This window comes from Salvelinus alpinus, chromosome 6 (assembly GCF_045679555.1).
Source record: "Salvelinus alpinus chromosome 6, SLU_Salpinus.1, whole genome shotgun sequence".
Classification (NCBI taxonomy): domain Eukaryota; kingdom Metazoa; phylum Chordata; class Actinopteri; order Salmoniformes; family Salmonidae; genus Salvelinus; species Salvelinus alpinus.
In genome coordinates, this window is record NC_092091.1 from 38,150,981 (window position 1) to 38,172,914 (window position 21,934).

Below are 21,934 nucleotides of genomic sequence, written 5' to 3' on the forward strand. Positions count from 1 at the left end.
AACTGTAAGTACAGTATAAACAAACAATGTAGTCATTTCTGTCAACGCGTGTGAAATGTTGAAAGCACTGTACACTATGTCAAAGGAACTGAGTGTATCATAATGACTAATTGTTGTTTTCACATGTGTGGTGTTCCAAAACCACATGTGAAGTGTTCCAAAACTAACTTTTCACATGTGAAATTGTGTTTTTTCCATAAGGTGCCTGTCATGCCAAATAATGTCCCCTGGCCAAATCGTGTGCCCCTCTACATCCCAATGGGAATTGGTAAACTTTTAGCGTCCATTTCCATATCAACAGTGGGATGACGTAATGATTCAAATTTTGGAGATCATTACAGCCTAAATGACGTTATTTTCATCATCGCTATGCAAACAAGGATGATTTTCACGACAATTTCACTGTTTAAACAAGTTTTGTTTAGCTAATAACATGAAAACAAATTTGAACTACTTTTTGGTACTTTGTTAACATTACAACATGAAATCCATGTCTTAAACATTGCTACATTTAGGAAATGGCAAAGAAAACATGTAATCTGTTTACAGATCACGAACTCAGCTAATTTCCACTCCATTCATATGAAAATCCATTTGATTCATACGCTGGCTTGTCTGGCTGTCATGTTTTTATTTTAACCTGCCCTTCCCTTATCTACATTGAAATAATATAATGTCAGTAGTCCTCTATTATGATTTTTTTTTCTATCTCGCATAGCTCATTAGTACACCGTTGTGGTTGAATATATGTGTATCTATGTAGGTCCTAGGCTACAACAATGAATAATGTGGAACAAATAAATATCATCAAAGGATACCATACAACTTACAATAATGAACACCTTGTGAAACAGCTGTGAAAACCAACCTGGGAAAATGTAAGATTTTAATATATAAACTTTGATAGTTTATGGTGCAGTTGAATCAGTTAATATTTTTTCACAAATTGCTTGTGCACTCACATGGCAATTATAGACTAAAATACAGAATTATGCTGTGTGGAATATAGGGGAGGTGGTTGCTGTGTGGGTGGGAGATTCTCAACAGGCAGCCAGTCTCAGAAGGGGGACTTGAAGAGGGAGACTGCAATATCCAGACAATGCTGCTCTCTTTGTTCTGATTATTTGTAGTGCTAGTTTTTTTAGTTAACCTGTGTATCTCACATATTATGTGCCCAGTATGATAAAGAAAGATAACTTTCTTAGCAGATAATGACAACAACAGTAGCTGTAGATTATGTAATGAAAAGTTGGAGGGTGGTTGGTAATGGAGGACATCAGGTGGATCCACGTCTGGGTGTTGGGCAGAACCCCTAGGTCCTGGAGAACAGGAGCAGAGTTAAAAACTTCTACTCAATACCCATCCCGGATCCGGGATCATTCTCATCAGAAACGCTGACTAGAATAGCCTAGCCTAGCGCAACAGGGATATCATATAGTATAAATACATGAAATCACAAGTCCAATACAGCAAATGAAAGATAAACATCTTGTGAATCCAGCCAACATGTCTGATTTTTAAAATGTTTTACAGCGAAAACACAACATATATTTATGTTAGCTCACCACCATATCCCAAAAAACACAGCAAAGATAGCTTTCACAAAACCCACAAATAGAGATAAAATTAATCACTAACCTTTGAACAACTTCATCAGATGACAGTCTTATGACATCATGTTATACAATACATTTATGTTTTGTTCGAAAATGTGCATATTTATAGCTACAAATCGTGGTTTTACATTGGCGCCATGTTCAGAAATGGCTCCAAAATATACGGAGAAATTTTAGAGAGCCACGTAATCTAACAGAAAAACTCATCATAAACTTTGATGAAAAATACATGTTGTACATATAATTAAAGATACACTGGTTCTTAATGCAACCGCTGTGTTAGATTTAAAAAAAATTACTTTAGTAAAAAGCACAGCATGCAATAATCTGAGACAGTGCTCAGCCATTCTCCGCCATGTTGGAGTCAACAGAGTCAACAAAAATACAAAATAACATCATAAATATTCCCTTACCTTTGATGAACTTTCATCAGAATGCAGTGCCAGGAATCCTAGTTCCACAATAAATCATTGTTTTGTTTTAGAATGTCCATTTCTTCTGTCGAATTAGCAACGTTGGCTAGCATGTGTAGCTCACGTGTCCATGAAGATTTGACGCAATGAACGAAAACTTCTAAATGTGATAATAAAAGTCGAATAAACTGGTCAAACTCAGTTGAGAATCAATCTTCAGGATTTTTTTCTCATATATATCCAATAACGTCCCAGACGGAGCATTTCTTCGTGTCTATCTAACGATTTGCAGACAAAGATATGACATACCCAAGTGCGTGGCCAAATACTGGCAATATGACTGACCTGTCACTCCAAAGGCTCTCATTCGGTCCCACATAAGGCTAGACACTTCATTCCACGTTCTACTGCCTGTTGACATCTAGTGGAAGGCGTATGAAGTGCATACATATCCATAAATATTAGGCAATTGAATAGGCGATGCCTTTCACAGTGACCCATTTCAGAATTTTCACTTCCTGTTTGGAAGTTTGCCTGCCAAATGAGTTCTGTTTTACTCACAGATATAATTCAAACAGTTTTAGAAACTCCAGAGTGTTTTCTATCCAATAGTAATAATAATATGTATATCATATAATCTAGGACAGAGTACGAGGCCATTTAATTTGGGCCCCATTTTATCCAAAAGTGAAAATGGCGCCCCCTATTTCCAAGAAGAAATTAAAGGGAACAGGGTAGGAGACAGAGATGTAAACAAGCAAACACACAGGTTACACTTTGCTGTGAGATAATGTAATGGATTAGTGCACTGTTATAAATGGGAGATATGTACTTTTCAACAGTTTTGGTATAGCTTACCTCAAGCTGGTTCCTCTCTGACTCAGAGCACAGAGAATCAGACTGATCCGAACTCACTGGTTCTGGTGGACGGGATACCTCCTGGGGGTCTCGGACAGTCGATGATCCTAAAGTAATTTGGAGAGGTAAATTGCAGAGGTACATTTTTATAAGCTTAGCATAACTACCATTTCTTGCTTTCTCAAATGTCAACCAAAGCTTAACATGCTTTGTCTATTGGGCTTCACTGAAGTGTATGGCGTCAGTGTTTCCAGTGGTCGACCGTCCCACTGCTCCAACTGGAGAAGATTGTTGGCCACCGAGGTAACCCTAGGAAGACAAAGAGAAAAATATCTGTGTTAGGGAAACTAAAACTAGCTTCAGGTTATTTTGTTTGCAAATGCAAGTAGTTATTATCGAGATTTTTTATATTCACTTTAACAGATGGTGACCCCAGCTAGTAGCGAAAGAGCAGCGAGATTTGCCAGGTCTTACCTTCCTTTCATCCTTCCTTCAAACCAAGTAATTCGCCCGGATGTCGTAGCACTTGCTCCCCTTCTTGATTCTGCTCCGGTAGCTCTCCTTCTGTTTCTCCTGCGCCTTGTCCATGTTCAGTCTCAACTTGATTCATGACAGGAATACACAGTTATATTTCATATTACAAACACATTTCTTACATATCTCTCGGAGCTCAAGAAAATAAATTAACAGCGGACAATCATTTTTACCTGGTCAAAAACCTCCACATCCTTCTCAGTCCGTGCCTGAAGTTGGTCCTCGAAAGCACTGTGATCTGGTTCGACAACTTCCATCACATCAGGTGGGGTTTCAGGAATCTGAATGTACATTATACAAAAACAGCAATAGACTAACAACAACAATAAGTCAATCACAAATTTATAAGACTACAGTATATGCAATAATTGTATAAACAATTGTATTGTTTGCCTCAGTCAACAGCTGCGGTTCCCGTCCGTACTCGGCCTAGATGCTGCTGTTGTGTGCAAAGAGAATACCTTCAGGTTGTTCTCCCACACTTCCTGGTATCAAGGGATTTTCCCACAGCAGTTTTGAGGGTATGGTTGGTCCATTCACCAAACCTGGAGGAGGGGGTAGGAAAATGTCATCTATTGACAATCTAAGATATTGAAATATGTCTGATTACGTACCATGGAAAAACAAAAACGAATTGTAAAAAATAAATAAAACAAACCATTGGTGAATATAACATATAACATCTGTACCTTGTTCCAGCCCGTATCTGTGTCATACAGTATGTAGATTTTCATATTTGTAAGGATACTGACACACACACACACATTCTATAATATTGAACGTTAATGTCGTCAAATAAATAAACCATTACAACATTTTAATTAGGACACTTTCCTATCCTGTGCCATGGTGAAACAACTGATGGGCTTCAACTCCGGCGGCACAGTCTTCACCCTCTCAATCTTCTGGCAGGCTAGACAGGGTACTGACCTTTAATCAAACAGTGACACATTGAAACATTGTGTGCTCTCTGATAAGATATTCATTGAAATAATAATAATAATAATTTCAGATATAATAGAATGTGATTGATAAACAAAAGGTTATTTCACTTGCCCAGCTGTCCACCTCCTTGACAATTCCCCATCAGAAGAAGCGTAGGTTGATTTTGGCAATCATGTGCTTCACACCGAAATGGCCAGCATGCATATCGGTCAGCATGGCCTCCTTCTCCTTAGTAAAAATCAGCGTCCTGTGTGGCTAGCCGTCCTTTCCCCTTGTTAAGGGCATTTGGAATTACCATAATTGCTTACACCTATCCATTTGATTTATCAGATTTAACTTATAGCAAGACACCTCAATATGACGGATTGAGGTAGTCTCAGTATTACAATTTATTTAATCCTGGCAGTCATTCTGAATGCAGGTTGTGGGTGATTAACAATTCCACTTGTTGGATATCTTAACTCTGGCTGGATTCCAATAGGAATTACCCATTACTTTGCAAGCCAGCATAATGTGACTTGCAGGCCTGAAGTGGCCTGTAAACCAGGAGATTCCTAACACCCCTGTGTTAGGAATCTGCACACAGAATGACCTTCTTGATCCAAATCAGTCAGGTTTCAAGACTAGTCATTCAACTGAGACTGCTCTTCTCTGTGTCACGGAGGTGCTCCGCACTGCTAAAGCTAACTCTCTCTCCTCTGCTCTCATCCTTCTAGACCTATCGGCTGCCTTTGATACTGTGAACCATCAGATCCTCCTCTCCACCCTCTCCGAGTTGGGCATCTCCGGCGCGGCCCACGCTTGGATTGCGTCCTACCTGACAGGTCGCTCCTACCAGGTGGCGTGGCGAGAATCTGTCTCCGCACCACGTGCTCTCACCACTGGTGTCCCCCAGGGCTCTGTTCTAGGCCCTCTCCTATTCTCGCTATACACCAAGTCACTTGGCTCTGTCATATCCTCACATGGTCTCTCCTATCATTGCTATGCAGACGACACACAATTAATCTTCTCCTTTCCCCCCTCTGATAACCAGGTGGTGAATCGCATCTCTGCATGTCTGGCAGACATATCAGTGTGGATGACGGATCACCACCTCAAGCTGAACCTCGGCAAGACGGAGCTGCTCTTCCTCCCGGGGAAGGACTGCCCGTTCCATGATCTCGCCATCACGGTTGACAACTCCATTGTGTCCTCCTCCCAGAGTGCTAAGAACCTTGGCGTGATCCTGGACAACACCCTGTCGTTCTCAACTAACATCAAGGCGGTGACCCGTTCCTGTAGGTTCATGCTCTACAACATTCGCAGAGTACGACCCTGCCTCACGCAGGAAGCGGCGCAGGTCCTAATCCAGGCACTTGTCATCTCCCGTCTGGATTACTGCAACTCGCTGTTGGCTGGGCTCCCTGCCTGTGCCATTAAACCCCTACAACTCATCCAGAACGCCGCAGCCCGTCTGGTGTTCAACTTTCCCAAGTTCTCTCACGTCACCCCGCTCCTCCGCTCTCTCCACTGGCTTCCAGTTGAAGCTCGCATCCGCTACAAGACCATGGTGCTTGCCTACGGAGCTGTGAGGGGAACGGCACCTCCGTACCTTCAGGCTCTGATCAGGCCCTACACCCAAACAAGGGCACTGCGTTCATCCACCTCTGGCCTGCTCGCCTCCCTACCTCTGAGGAAGTACAGTTCCCGCTCAGCCCAGTCAAAACTGTTCGCTGCTCTGGCACCCCAATGGTGGAACAAACTCCCTCACGACGCCAGGTCAGCGGAGTCAATCACCACCTTCCGGAGACACCTGAAACCCCACCTCTTTAAGGAATACCTAGGATAGGATGAAGTAATCCTTCTAACCCCCCCCCCCCCCCCCCCCCCCTTAAAAGAGTTAGATGCACTATTGTAAAGTGGTTGTTCCACTGGATATCATAAGGTGAATGCACCAATTTGTAAGTCGCTCTGGATAAGAGCGTCTGCTAACTGACTTAAATGTAAATGTAAATGTATAACTAGGCCCTCAAAGAAAATCTTTATATATGTAATGTATTGTCATATAGCATTACATTTTTTTATGGCTAATAAGGCTGGTGGAACTGTTCATAGAGGGTTATAGGATGAAACCTACAAAGATAAAATTGTTCTTGGTAGAACCCTTTGTAGAGGGTTCTTGGTAGAACCATATACAGGGGGTTCTTCGAAGAACCCTACATAGGGGGTTTTGTATAGAACCCTCTGCAAAGGGTTCTACCCAGCACCAAAAAGGGTTCCCCTATGGGGACAAACCCGAAAAACGCTGCATGGTTCTACTTAGCACCTTTTTTTCTGAGAGTGTACTGTGCCCCAGGTCCATAAAGATGGACTTTCTCTGCTGGTTCTCTCAAGGATGACTAGGCTGCCCAATATAGACCTGCCCAGCACAGCATCAAAACAGACTGACTATCACGACTCAGGCACAGGCACAGGCACAGGCACAGGCACAGGCACAGGCACAGGCACAGGCACAGGCACAGGCACAGGCACAGGCACAGGGAAAACCCCTCTCTCTCCTCTCTGTCTTTGTCTCTCTCACACTCATACTCCCACACACTGAGCCAATATGTGAGAAAGTTGCTTGTTAAAAAGGAACTGTTTTAACTTCTGGTGCCATCAACCTGCCAGAGAGAGTGTTTCCCGGACACTGCTGTCACAGCATGAGATGGCTCCCAACTCTACCTTTCTCTCTCAAATACACACACGTACGCCTGCACACAAATGTGCACACACAAACATATAGTCAGGTCCAAAGTTATTGGCATCCTTGATTAAAGATGAGACTGTAAAAAATAAATAATACAAATACTGAGCTATATTTTATGCAAAAAATATAAACATAAATTGTTAAGCAAGTAATACTTAACTTTTTCACTTTTTTTGGAACAGAGCCTTTTTCTCAAATGTTTTATGAGTTTGGAGAACACATTGGGAGGGATCTTAGACCATGCTTCCATACAGAATCTTTCCTGGTCCTAGATATCCCTCGTTTGCGCTTATGGACTGCCTTCTTCAATTCAAACACAGGTTTTCTATTGGGGTCTGGAGACTGAGATGGCCATTGCAAAATATTGATTTTGTAAGCATTTCTTTGTGGATTTTGATGTGTGCTTGGAAGATCCCATTCCGGCCAGGTTTAAGCCTCCTATTAGGTAAACAATGTGAGGTCAGGAAAATACTATTCTTGTAGTGCTGTCTTGCGTATATACACTCAATGGCCAGTTTATTAGGTACACCACCCCGTTCTAGAAAATTGTTCTAAATAGTACAGACATTGACTCACGTGGCCGTGGCTTGCTATATGAGGCAGGCAGACAGGCATCGAGGCATTCAGTTACTATTGGATTGAACCTTAGAATAGGCAAAAAGAGTGATCCAAGCAACTTTGAGAGTGGTATGATCGCCGGTGCTAGGTGCGCCGGTTCCAGTGTCTCAGAAACGTTCGGCCTCCTGGGCTGTTCACGTGTCTATTTCGTTGATGAGAGGTCAAAGGATAATGGCAAGAAACGTTTAAGCCAACAGGCGGGCCACAAACAGGCAAATAATGGCGCAGTACAACAGTGGTGTGCAGAACGACATCTCGGAACGCACAACTCGTCAACCCTTGTCACGGATGGACGATTGCAGCAGATGACGACACCGGGTTCCACTCCTATCAGATAAAAACAAGAAGAAGCTGCTCCAGTGGGCACGCTAACACCAACACTGGACAATAGAGGAGTGGAAAAACCTTGCCTGGTCCGAACCCCGGTTACTGTTGTGTCATGCTGATGGCAGAATCAGGATTTGTCATAAGCAGCATGAGTCCATGGCCCTATCCTGCCTGGTGTCAACGGTACAGGCTGGTGGCGGTGGTGTAATGGTGTGGGGAATGTTTTCCTGGCAGAAATTAGGTCCTTTGACTCCAATTGAGCAACGTTTCCAAGCCCTGAAGAATTCAGGCTGTTCTGGAGGCAAAGGGGGGTCCGATCCAGTACTAGATGGGTATACCAAATAAACTAGCCACTGAGTGTATGTATCTCAACTCACTGCCTTCCTGAAGACTAACAATGTATACAAGACGCTTCAGTCTGGTTTTAGACCCCATCATAGCACTGCGACTGCACTCGTGAAGATGGTAAATTACCTTTTATTGGCGTCAGACCAATGCTCTGCATTTGTCATCGTGCTACGAGACCTTAGTGCTGCTTTTGATACCATCGATCACCATATTCTTTTGGAAAGATTGGAAACCCAAATTAGTCTACATGCACAAGTTCTGGCCTGGTTTAGATCTTATCTGTCTGACAGATATCAGTTTGTCTCTGTGGATGGTTTGTCCTCTGACAAATCAACTGTACATTTCGGTGTTCCTCAAGGTTCTGTTTCTGGACCTCTATTGTTTTCACTATATATTTTACCTCTTGGTGATGTCATTCGGAAACATAATGTTAACATTCACTGCTATGCGGACAATACACAGCTGTACATTTCGATGAAACATGGTGAAGCCCCAAAATTGCCCTCCCTGGAAGGCTGTGTTTCAGACATAAGGAAGTGGATGGCGGAATTTTTTAAACTTTTAAACTCGGGCCAAAACAGAGATGCTAGTTCTAGGTCCCAAGAAACAAAGAGATCTTCTGTTGGATCTGACAATTAATCTTGATGGTTGTACAGTCGTATCAAATAAAACTGTAAAGGACCTCGGCATTACTCTGGACCCTGATGTCTCTTTTGACAAACATATCAATACTGTTTCAAGAACAGCTTTTTTCCATCTACGTAACATTGCAAAAATCAGAAACTTTCTGTCCAAAAATGATGCAGAAAAATGTATCCATGCTTTTGTCAATTCAGATTAGACAACTGCAATGCTCAACTTTCCGGCTACCCGGATACTTCAGTAAGTGATAAACACGGCTGACTAGAACCCAAAAATGTGATCATATTACTCCAGTGCTAGCCTCCTGACTTCCTGTTAAGGCTAGGGCTGATGTCAAGGTTTTACTGCTAACCTACAAAGCATTACATGGGCTTGCTGCTATCTATCTTTCCGATTTGGTCCTGCCATACATACCTACACGTACGCTACGGTCACAAGACACAGGCCTCCTTATTGTCCCTAGAATTTCTAAGCAAACAGCTGGAGGCAGGGCTTTCTCCTATAGAGCTCAATTTTTATGGAATGGTCTGCCTCTCCATGTGAGAGACGCGGACTTGGTCTCAACCTTTAAGTCTTTATTGAAGATTCATCTCTTCAGTAGGTCCTATGATTGAGTGTAGTCTGGCTCAGGGGTGTGAAGGTGAACGGAAAGGCACTGGAGCGACGAACCACCCTTGCTGTCTCTGCCTGGCCGGTTCCCCTCTCTCCACTTGGATTCTCTGCCTCTAACCCTATTACGGGGCCTGCGTCACTGACTTACTGGTGCTCTTCCATGTCATCCGTAGGAGGGATGCGTCACTTGAGTGGGTTGAGTCTGTGACGTGATCCGCCTGTCCGGGTTGACGCCATTCTCGGATTCGTACCGATTCGTGGGCTATACTCGGCCTTGTCTCAGGGTAGTAAGTTGGTGGTTGAAGATATCCCTCTAGTGGAGTGGGGGCTGTACTTTGGAAAAGTGGGTGGGGTTATATCCTGCCTGGTTGGCCCTGTCTGGGAGTATTGTCGGATGGGGTCACAGTGTCTCCCGACCCCTTCTGTCTAAGCATCCAATAATTATGCTGCAATAGTTTATGTGTCGGGGGGCTAGGGTCAGTCTGTTATATCTGAAGTATTTCTCCTGTCTTATCCGGTGTCCTGTGTGATTTTAAGTATGCTCCCTCTAATTCTCTCTCTCACTTTCTCTTCTCTCGGATGACCTGAGCCCTAGGACCATGCCTCAGGACTACCTGGCCTGATGACTCCTTGCTGTCCCCAGTCCACCTGTTTGTGCTGCTGCTTCAGTTTCAACTGTTCTGCCTGCGGCCATGGAACCCTGACCTGTTCACCGGACGTGCTACCTTGTCCCGGACCTGCTATTTTCGACCATCTCTCTCTACCGCACCTTCTGGCTCTAACTCTGAATGATCGGCTATGAAAGCCAACTGACATTTACTCCTGAGGTGTTGACCTGTTGCACCCTCTACAACCACTGTGATTATTATTATTTGACCCTTGCTGGTCATCTTGACCTTGTACTGTTATAAACTCCACCCGGCACAGCCAGAAGAGGACTGGCCACCCCTCAGAGCCTGGTTCCTCTCTAGGTTTGATTGATTTAAATAAATGAGATTGAATGTTAGAGAACAGTTTGTGGTGATCTAATGAGGCATTATCTGAGAATGATACTGCACTAACAGCAGCAATTTACTGGGGTCCATAACTATGTATTCTCTGTGTACACACCCACACTCATGCATACACGCACATGCACAGACACACATGCACGCACACACAAACACACATACAATTGCAGATACAGGTCCCTGGGCATTGTATGTCATAACAGCATTATCATCTATCTGCTCTGGGCAGCTGCTGACACCTAATTAATGCTAGTAGAACTATTCTGGACAAGGTGCACTGTCGGTGTGTGAGTGGCAGTGGTTTAAAGTACTTAAGCAGTTCTTTGGGGTATCTGTACTTTACTTTACTATTTATATTTTTTACAAGTTTTACTTTTACTTCACTAAATTCCTAAAGAAAATGTTGTACTTTTTACTGCATACATTTTCCCTGACAACCAAAAGTACTCGTTACTTAAATGCTTGGCAAGACAGGAAAATTGTGAAATTCACGCACTTATCAAGAGAACACCTGGTCATCCCTTCTGGCCTGGCAGGCTCACTAAACACAAGCGCATCTTTTGTAAATAATGTGTGTGCCCCTGGCTATCCGTACATTTTTAAAATTAGAAAACGATGTCGTCTGCTTTGCTTAATATAAGGAATTTTAAATGTTTATACTTTTACTTTGACTTTTGATACTTAAGTATCAAAGGTTAATGTAATTGCTAAAATATACTTAAGTATATTTAAAACCATGCACTTTTAGACTTTTACTCAAGTAGTATTTTACTGTTTTGACTTTCACATTTACTTGAGTAACTTTCTATTAAGGTATCTATACTTTTACTCAAGTATGACAATTGGGTACTTTTCCACCACTGGTGAGTGAGTGAGTTAGTGTGCATGTGCTGAGTCTGTGCATGTGTGCGTGTATATGTGTGTGTGTGTCTGTGTGTGTGTGTGTGTGTGTGTGTGTGATGGATTACTCAGAGCACTGCGGGCAGGGGCAGTGGCAGTACGGGTCTGAATGAATGAAGACATAATGCTTATGTTATGTTCTGGCCTGTAGCACTGTACTTAAATGGGCTCATTCTTTATAGATAATCCTGCTACACCGCATACCCATCGTCCCTTAGGGACAACACTATTGCACACTGAGCAAAAGCGATAACATTAACCACACCACCTGACAACACACACACACACGCACACTGTCAGTACCCTCAGGAAATGCCACTGTGCAGGCCAATGCTGTAACACTCTCTAAGGTATTCAGTATGAGAAACAACGTTGTTTATCTCAAAGTGAATTTAAACACAGAAACACCATTGACAGCATTTAAGTTGCCAGCACTAAACATAAATCCAATCCCTGTTTCCCCAAGTTGAAGCCTAAACTCCTAAACTCCTCTTTCCATCTTTTCACCCACTACTAATACTTTCTTTGCAACAGCACTATTTCAACTTCAAGCTACTGCTCTTATACATTTTTTGGATTAAAGGTAATATTACTGGTAGATAGTTAGACCAGCCTTACCATCCAGTGATCGTGAAGTGCGGTAAATTACCCATGGTGTGAGCTCAGGCTAGATTCTGTTTAAAGTATCCACATGAAAAAATACTACAGTATAATTTACTATAGAATACTACAGTACGTACTATAGAATTCTATAGTATACTGTAAAATACTATATTACACTGTAGTATCCCTCGATCATGTGTAGTACTTACGATAGAATGTTTTAGTAAATTGTATAGTATTATTATTTGCAAAAAGACACTGTAGTAAATACTACAGTAATGTCTGCAAAAACACTACAGTCCGCAAAACACTAAACTTTTTAACTATAGTAAATACTACAGTATTTAATTTGCACATACCCTGCCCATTCCCCTCCCCCATATCACAATTTGTGCCACCCATAAGTGAGAAACCTGCATGCCAAGTACAGACAATATAGTGTATTCCCTACAGATCATACTAAAGTGAAAAAGTGTTGAAGTATTCATTCAGTCCCCGGTTCTACTTTCAAAAAACGTATGGAAAATTTGCCGTTTAGTATTTCTTCAGTAGGTTTTCTGAAGGAGAAAGCCTCCGCGTGTCAAAGATAACAAAAGAAAAACACCACAGGAAATACTGCAGTCTGCAAAAAACACTACAGTAAACACTACAGTATAATAATCTGCAAAATCACTCATGTAAATACTACAAGCAGCAAAAACACTACATTAATTACTATAGTATATACTGGTTTTCTTTAACTACAGTGTTTATACTTTATGTAATTGTATACTGTATACAGTATACTATGGTGAATACTACAGAAAAAATGACAGTGAATACTACAGTAAAGTCTGCAAAAACACTAAACTACATATAGTATTTATACCATAGTATACTATAGTATTTTTGCATGTGGGTACTTTGATTTCAAAGCTGGCAAGGTGTGAATCTAATAACACACTTTTACACTCCTCTGATCTTTCACACTCAGGTAAATACTCTGGATTACAGCCTTCCTGAGCAACACATGCACGCATACACACGCACACACACATATTCCAAGTGGGGTGCTTTGAATACGTAGCGATTTGTTCAGGTATCTGGGTTCTCTCATGAGTGAGGTAGAGTGGTAAAGTAGGGGAACAGAAGGAGGTCTGGAAGGGGCTGCATAAGGATGGAGGAGAGAATCAGAGAAGCAGAGATAAGCCAAATAGGAAAGTTAATACATGCAGTAGGGCTTCCCCGTGCATTGGAAGAGAGCTTGAGCTGCGTATCATGGGCTTTTACTTGGGCTGGGAGCTTTGGGCCTAGACCATAAGCCATAGGCCATAGACCATACAAACACACACCATATACCCCTAAAACTGAACTCTGGACCTCGAATCCAGTTCCACTGCTTTTTTTCCATTGTCCCCCTCTAATCAGGGACTGATTTAGACCTGGGACACCAGGTGTGAGCAATTAATGATCAGGTAGAACAGAAAACAAGCAGGCTCCAGACCTCTCTGGGTAAGAGTTAAATACCCCAGTCATAGACCAGATACTATATTAGAGCCAGCTGAGACAGGAGAAACCAGGAACATAAACCTGTAAGATGGAGTCAGTCTGGGGGCCCAGGACGCCTGTAGGACAACACACTGAGAGCTTCTGAAGGATGAGACTGGCAGCTGATTCGCCAGGCATCACTGTGTTTTGCCTCAAATATCTTTCTGCAAGTCTTAAGCAAATTAGTTTTGATTTCACAGGAATCTCACTGCACACACACACACACACACACACACACACACACACACACACACACACACACACACACACACACACACACACACACACACACACACACACACACACACACACACACACACACACACACACACACACACACACACACACACACACACACACACACACACACACACACAGAGAGAGATCTGGGGAAGAGTAACAAAACTGGAAGAAATTTGGAAAAACCAAAGAGACTCTTCCCAGGCATACTGAGCAATCGAGGGAGGTGACCAAGAACCCGATGGTCACTCTGACAGAGCTCCAGAGTTCCTCTGTGGAGTTGGCAGAACCTTCCAGAAGAACAACCATCTCTGCAGCACTCCACCAATCAAGCATTTAAGGCAGAGTGGCCAGACGGAAGCCACTCCTCAGTAAAAGGCACATTACAGCCCACTAGGACTTTGCCAAACGGCACCTAAAGGACTCTCAGACCATGAGAAACAAGATTCTCTGGCCTGATGAATCCAAGATTGAACTCTTTGGCCTGAATACCAAGCATCAATTCTGGAGGAAACCTGGCACCATCCCCACGTTGATGCATGGTGGTGGCAGCATAATGCTGTGAGGATGATTTTCAGTGGCAGGGACTGGCAGACTAGTTAGGATTGAGGGAAAGCTGAATGAAACAAAGTACAGAGAGATCCTTGATGAAAACCTGCTCCTGAGCGCTCAGAACCTCAGAACCCCAGACTGGGTGAAGGTCCACCTTCCAAAAGGACAACGACTCTAAGCACACAGCCAAGACAATGCCGGAGTGGCTTCAGGATAAGTCTCTGAATGTCCTTGAGTGTCCCAACCAGAGCCCGGACCAGAACCTGATCTAACATCTTTGGAGAGATCTGAAAATAGCTGTGCAGCGAAGCTCCCCATCCAACTTGACAGAACTTGAGAGGATCTGCAGAGAAGAATGGGAGAAACTCCCCAAATACAGGTGTGCCAATCATCATATCCAAGAAGACTCAAGGCTGTAATCGCTGCCAAAGGAGCGTCAACAAAGTAAAGGGTCTGAATACTTATGTAATTTTGATATTTCATTTATTTTTAATACATTTGCAAACATTTCAAAAAAACTTTTTTTGCTTTGCCATCATTGGATATGGTGTGTAAATTAATGAGGAATGACAATTTAATACATTTAGAATAAGGCTGTAATGTAACAAAATGTGGAAAAAGTCAAGGGGTCGGAATACTTAACGAATGCACTGTATATTAATACTTCTTAAGGCTAGGGGGCACATTTTTCACATCCAGATGAAAAGTGTGCCCAAAGTAAACTGCCTGCTACTCAGGCCCAGAAGCTAGGATATATATATTATTAGTAGATTTGGATAGAAAACACTCTGAAGTTTCTAAAACTGTTTGAATGATGTCTGTGAGTATAACAGAACTTATTTGGCAGGCGAAACCACGAGGACAAACCATCCAGGATTTTTATTTTTTGAGGTCACTCTCTTTCAATGGATTTTCAATGGAAATCTAGAATTCTAAGGCAGTTGCTTGCAGTTCCTATCGCTTCCACTAGCTGTCAACAGTCTTTAGAAATTGGTTGATGTTTTTCCTTTGAAGAAATTAAGAAATAGGGCTGTCCAGAACGAGGGTCGAGTGAAGTGTACGCTCCACTTTGTTTTCCTCCGGTATTGAACGCAGTTTATTCCGTCTTAAATTTGATCGATTATTTACGTTTAAAAATACCTAAAGTTGGATTAGGAAAGTTGTTTGAAATGTTTGGATCAAGTGTACAGGTAACTTATTAGATAATGTGTAGTCATGTTGCGGGAGTTGGAACCGGTGTATTTTCTGAATCATACGCGCCAAATAAATGGACATTTTGGATATATAATGACAGAATTTATCGAACAAAAGGACCATTTGTGATGTTTAATGGACATATTGAAGTGCCAACAGAAGAAGATCTTCAAAGGTAAGGCATGCATTATATGTTATTTCTGACTTTTGTGTTGTGCCTGGCGGGTGAATTATGAATTTCATGTGTGTGTTTGATGGGGTGCTATCCTCAGATAATAGCATGGTTTGCTTTCGCCGTAAAGCCTTTTTGAAATCTGACACTGTGGCTGGATTATCAAGAAGTTCATCTTTAAACCCATGTATAACACTTGTATGATTTCTGAATTATTATTATGAGTATTTCTGTTTTTGAATTTGGCGCGCTGCTATTTCACTGGGGGTTGTCAAATCAATCCCGTTAACGGGATTGGCACAGGAAGGGATCACTAAGACGTTAAACAGGTCTACCCCAGCACCCAAGCCCCAACATTCATACAAATCAGGTCTACACTTGTACATTAGCCCAAATAATTTTACAGACAAGGTGTACACCTGCACGTCTAACCCAATAAAAAACCGATGTACTGCTACATGTCAACCCCAATTGTCCTAAAAATAGGTGTACTTCTGCATTTCAGACCCAATATTCAAGCAAACCAGGTCTACACCTGTACCTACATACTTCCTTATTCCTTCTCCCCAAGAGAAACCTGAAGCAATTAACCAAACATACAAAATATTCAAATGCATGCATACGGTAACAGCCTTTGCCTATAAAGACAGCTTTAAATATGCTAATGGTGGTGGGTCTTAGAAGCATGAAACAGAGAGCCTGGAGAAGATAAAAGAGCAGATTTACTCTCACACTCTAAATCCAACCCATACAGTACACAGCTGTGTGTGTGTGTGTGTGTGTGTGTGTGTGTGTGTGTGTGTGTGTGTGTGTGTGTGTGTGTGCGTGCGTGCGTGCGTGCGTGCGTGCGTGCGTGCGTGCGTGCGTGCGTGCGTGCGTGCGTGCGTGCGTGCGTGCGTGCGTGCGTGCGTGTTGACATGTGCGAGTGCTTGTGTATGTGCCTGCAAGCATGTGTTCATATGTGTTGCTCTTACCCTATGGTATACCAAAGTGGCACGAAGGCAGGATTTGAGCTTCTCCCTGCTTGATTATAAATAATCAATTACCACGGAAGTTCAATATTTTCATCTCTGTGAGACCTATAGGATAGGATAAGTCCCAAATGGCACCCTGTTCCCTATATAGTGCTCTACCTTTGACTAGGGCCCATAGGGTGCCGTTTGGGACACACATCCTTGACTCCTCAACCGATTGAGACGTAGGAGACGTTATTAAACATTGTGATTGGCATTTCCAAATGTTAGCTTTCCCTTAATAATGTATAAGCTAATATATGTGCTACATGGGACTGTGAAACGACACTCATATCCAATTATATTATAGACAGTATTTCCTAACCCTCAAATCAACCTGAATCACACAGCTAATAAATGCCTTGACTGATGAGAGCTTAATCTCGTTAATAATGAGAGGTACACTGTAAATCCCAATGCCCTGTCATTAATCAAAACTTTTGAGGAAACCCATTGCACTTAATGTGTCTGAGTACAGTTACTTATAGTGATTTTGTAGTCATTGCTCAAACCGAGAGTCACTGTGACCTTTTTGAGTAACTCCCCCACTAAACCACACCTCCAATATAATTTCCCAGTGTTCCTTGCCTTTTCGAGCGAATTGTAGAGTTAGCACCCACAACTGTATTTGTTAGTGACATGATTGTTGAATTTGTTTTCAAGTCAGTTCGTACAGAAGGTGAATTTTATAATTATAATTAAAGTCTTTATAACCCTACATTACATATCTCATGAGGCCTTGCTTTAACACACCCTGTTGTGTTCTGGTCAAATTGGACTGATTTACAAGTTCTCTCTGAAAATTTTTATATATTTAATCTGATTGTCATAAGGTGCCATGACATTGTCCACACAGGGCATCTGAAAACACATTTTGATGATTTTCATTAAATTAAGTTTTATTTAACTTTTGTTCACATGTGGTGTTCCCGGTCAAAAACGTCCGGTCATTAGAAATTAATGGGGTGAGACTACAATTAGTGTATAAAATTGAGTTCAGGCATAAATGCCCATTCATCAGATGGACACACTTCCTCTCCCAGACCCTCACATGCATGTGTGTTTGAGCACACACACACCTCACTCCCCTTCTTGGCTTCCATGGCAACCCCACGGGAACCTTTCCCCAATATAATATTTTACCCACGGAACCACACCTGTTGGCATTCTCACAAACAATCGCAACAGTTAATGCTTATTTGGTTAAAACAGCCTTTCCACAGCAGGGTATATAAGTGATCCTGTAAGAGGCCATTATATGGGCTCTTTACCTGCTACAGGTTGTTACTGTATGTTTACAGAGGGTCTTTACCTGCTTGATGTGAGGCAGTCTGGTAGTCAGATGTTTCTTTAAGGACAGCCAGGAAGAGAAACGTAGAAGAAAACCTTCTTTCTGGGAACAGAGAATAAATTAAAAGGGCAAATCGCTGGAACACACTGCAATTGAATTTCATTTTGAGGTGGGGAAGCAATTTTTGCCTCGATACCTATGTTACACAGACGAACTCAAACATCCAAACCTGCCTTTTATTGTGGTGGCTTAGAGGGCACACACGGTGCTCCACGGTAGGTTGGAAGAGTTTTGATTCTGTGTGCTGTAATACTTGATGTAACAAGAGCAGTTCTTGGTGAGGGAGATGAGGAAGGAAGCAGAACAGGGGAGAGAGAATGAGAGAAACATCAATAAACGACAGAGTGAGATTACACAAACAAGCACTTTCGCTAGGACCAGAACACAGGGTTGACTGTCAGTGACAACAACACACAGCATCAATACTGACGAGCAGCGGAAGAGGGGTGGATGCTACTGTATCTGTGTGTGTGTGTGTGTGTGTGTGTGTGTGTGTGTGTGTTTCTGTTTGTGCAGGGGTGTTGGGAAGGGGGGGTTCTCATGTTTCCTGTAATAGCAATAACTCACTGTAACTTACTGTGACTATAAGTCTCTCTCTCTCCCTCTCTCTTTCTCTCTGAATCTCTGACTGTGTATGTGTGTATGTATGTGTGTGTGCTGGGTTGGGTAGGTTACTTTCTAAATGTAATCCGTTACAGTTACTAGTTACCTGGCCAAAATTGTAATCAGTGATGTAACTTTGGGATTACCCACATTTAGTAACGCACAGGTGTAGACCTGGTTTGCTTGAATATTGGGTCTGAAATGCTGTTTTATTGCATGGGCAGCGTCTCAGTCAAATATTGTTAAGTAAATTTTTCCTCAACTTGTTTTTCAAACTTTATTGCAAGTCAAGCTAGCTTGCACTGCAGAACAGCTAGCTAGCTAGCTAAAAGCTATTGTAGCTAGCAACCTCCACCTAACAATTATCATCAAAAACAAACGTCATTACCATCACAATAAACTTAAACGGCATGCAACAGTCACATAATATAATTTGCTTAACAGCCAATGTGTACTATTTAACATTACCATTAAAATACTACTCACTTACAGGAATGGGTAATTGTTTAGAAGTTGCTAGCTATCCCATAAAGCCATCACCGAAAACCATATATTTTTTATCTTCTTCTCTGTTTTAGTAACTTCCTGTTCTTTAACGGACTCCGGCTGACTGAAGATCAACCAAAGTCTGAACACAGTATGCGATGTCCGTCTCGCAACAGAGCCTTCAACTACAAGGTGCGTTGCGTTTTCACTCAGTTGTGTACGTCTCCATGAAAGTGTAACATTTGGCGTAACATAACGCAGTGCTTATGGGTAATGTGAACGCTTTTGTCGGCCTTCCACATCTGCGGTGGAAGGTGGACGAGCTACAGAGGTGTTTGGCAGACCATCAGAAATCGCGAAAATCAGTCTTCTCATGAAAACGTCTGTAGCGTCCGAACCGTTTGGGCTACAAACTAATATAACCCACTGTGGAAAAGGAAGACTCTCACAAACTCTGTTTTGCTGTATGAAGGCTCTCATCTAAAGGTAACCCATACAAATGAATAGAAGTATGTAGGTCGTTTTGTGCCAACAAAAATAAGGGGTTAAATATGTGTCCCAAAAACACACATATTTCCTGAGATTTCTAATATCTCCTAGCTATAGGACAGACACTTAAAAAACGTATTTCTTATGTATTTTTTGACAGTTCTCTCCTGTCTCTGCTTCACTTCATACTGCCCTCTCTCCAGAAATCTATGCAAAGATACTTAATTTCCATCACAAGGTGATTTGCAGTGTCTTACATAAAACACGTTATTCCTCCTGAGGTCCATTTAAAATGTTGGATCCAATGTGGTAAATTATTACTCAAAATGATTAACGCAGCAGTTCATAAAGCTTCATTTGGAAAGGATATAAATAAAGCACTAATTTAGATTTTATTAAAAAAAAGGTAAGAAGGCCATCTATCACCCCCTATCTTTGATAAGCACCATCTGTTGTCCTGTCTCGACACTTACTTACCCAAATTGGTATATTAGACCAAAGCGGGTTTGTTAAAAAACTATTATCCTCAGATAACCTCCATCATCTATTGCACATCTTACATGCTTCTTAGAGCTAGGCTCCTTTTTTCTCAATTTCCGCTTGAATGACATGCCCAAAGTAAACTGCCTGTAGCTCAGGCCCTGAAGCCAGGATATGCATAAAATTGGTACCATTTGAAAGAAAACCCTTTGAATGTTGTAAGAATGTTAACTTCTTACGGATCATTGGGAGGCTAGCGTCTCACCTCGACAACATCCGGTGAAATTGCAGTGCGCGATATTCAAATGACAGAAATCGTAATATTAAACATTCATGAAAATACAAGTATCATACATCATTTAAAAGCTTAACTTCTTGTTAATCCAGCCGCGTTGGCAGATTTCAAAAAGGCTTTACGGCGAAAGCACACCATGCAATTTTCTGAGGACAGCGCCCCGCACACAACAGCATTACATACATTTTCCAACCAAGCAGAGATGTCACGAAAGTCAGAAATACCGATAAAATAAATCACTTACCTTTGAAGATCTTCATCTGGTTGCAATCACAAGGGTCCCAGCTACCTAACAAATGGTCCTTTTGTTTGATAAAGTCCTTCTTTATATCCCAAAAAAGTATGTTTCATTGGTGCGCTAGACTCAGTAATCCACCGGTTTCCCTCGTTCAAAATGCATACAAATGAATCCCGTAAGATACCAATAAACTTCTTCCAAACATATCAAATAACGTTCCTAATCAATCCTCAGGTACCCTAATATGTAAATAAATTATCAAATTTAAGACGGAGAATACCGGAGACCATTACCAGAGATAAATAACGAAGTATGCACACTCACACTCACAAACTTCTGAATACTGCCCCCTTGCCCGAAGAAGTAAAAATAATGTAGGAGAATAAAACACAGTAGATATGGTAGGAGAAAATACAAAGAAAAACCAACCAGAAACCAACCATCCTCTTAGAAAGGCAAGTAAAAGGTCATATTGAAAATATGTGCCCTGGGTGCAATTCCTATGGCTTCCACAGGGTGTCAGCAGTCTATGTTCAAGGTTTCAGGCTTGTAACTTCAAAAACGAATAAGAAATATCAGTTTTAATACAGGGACACAGTCTTGGAAATTCGGGTTTGCGTGCTCGCGCCCTGAAGACAGTACGCACCTGCTAAAATCAGCTTCCTATTGAACATACTTCTTTCCATAAGAAAAATTATAATTTGATTACATTTTAGGGTATCTGAGGAGTAAATAGAAATGTATTTTGACTTGTTGATACAAAGTTTAGGGGTAGATTTTCGGATTCCTTTCTCTGCATGTTGAAAGAGTGGATTACTCAAATCGATGGCGCCAACTAAACAGACTTTTTGGGATATAAAGAAGGATTTTATCTAACAAAACACCCTCCAGTTTCACCGGAAGTTGTCCGCTAGTGGGACGTTGTCCGCTAGTGGGACGAAGGAGGACACGGGTAGTTCTAGTTCTGTTTCACCTCAAATGCGCTCGCTCAGTCCGCAAAAAATTATTACCTCAGAATTGCTCTCCAAGGACGGTGTTTTTGACGGTGATAACCTGCTACTTCAGAGGACCGAAAAGACTGGAAAGAGAACACTCTTTCTTTACCATGTCTATATATAAGAAAATATTGTTAAATAGGAA

The 21,934-nt window shown here is 41.9% G+C and overlaps 1 long non-coding RNA gene across 6 annotated transcripts; it reads right to left on the reverse strand.

The window, feature by feature from the left end:
* Positions 1–625: 625 nt before the first annotated feature.
* Positions 626–19,413, reverse strand: LOC139578653 (uncharacterized). Of its 6 annotated transcripts, XR_011675588.1 has the most exons (7): positions 19,297–19,413; positions 18,165–18,476; positions 3,595–3,966; positions 3,362–3,487; positions 2,888–3,196; positions 2,375–2,450; positions 626–1,319 (listed from the first exon to the last, which is right to left on the reverse strand). It is a non-coding gene; the product is annotated as an uncharacterized lncRNA (long non-coding RNA). The 6 variants fall into 6 exon arrangements; XR_011675586.1 differs by having other exon boundaries at positions 626–3,196; positions 3,595–3,702; positions 3,883–3,966; XR_011675589.1 differs by lacking the exon at positions 2,375–2,450.
* Positions 19,414–21,934: the final 2,521 nt, after the last annotated feature.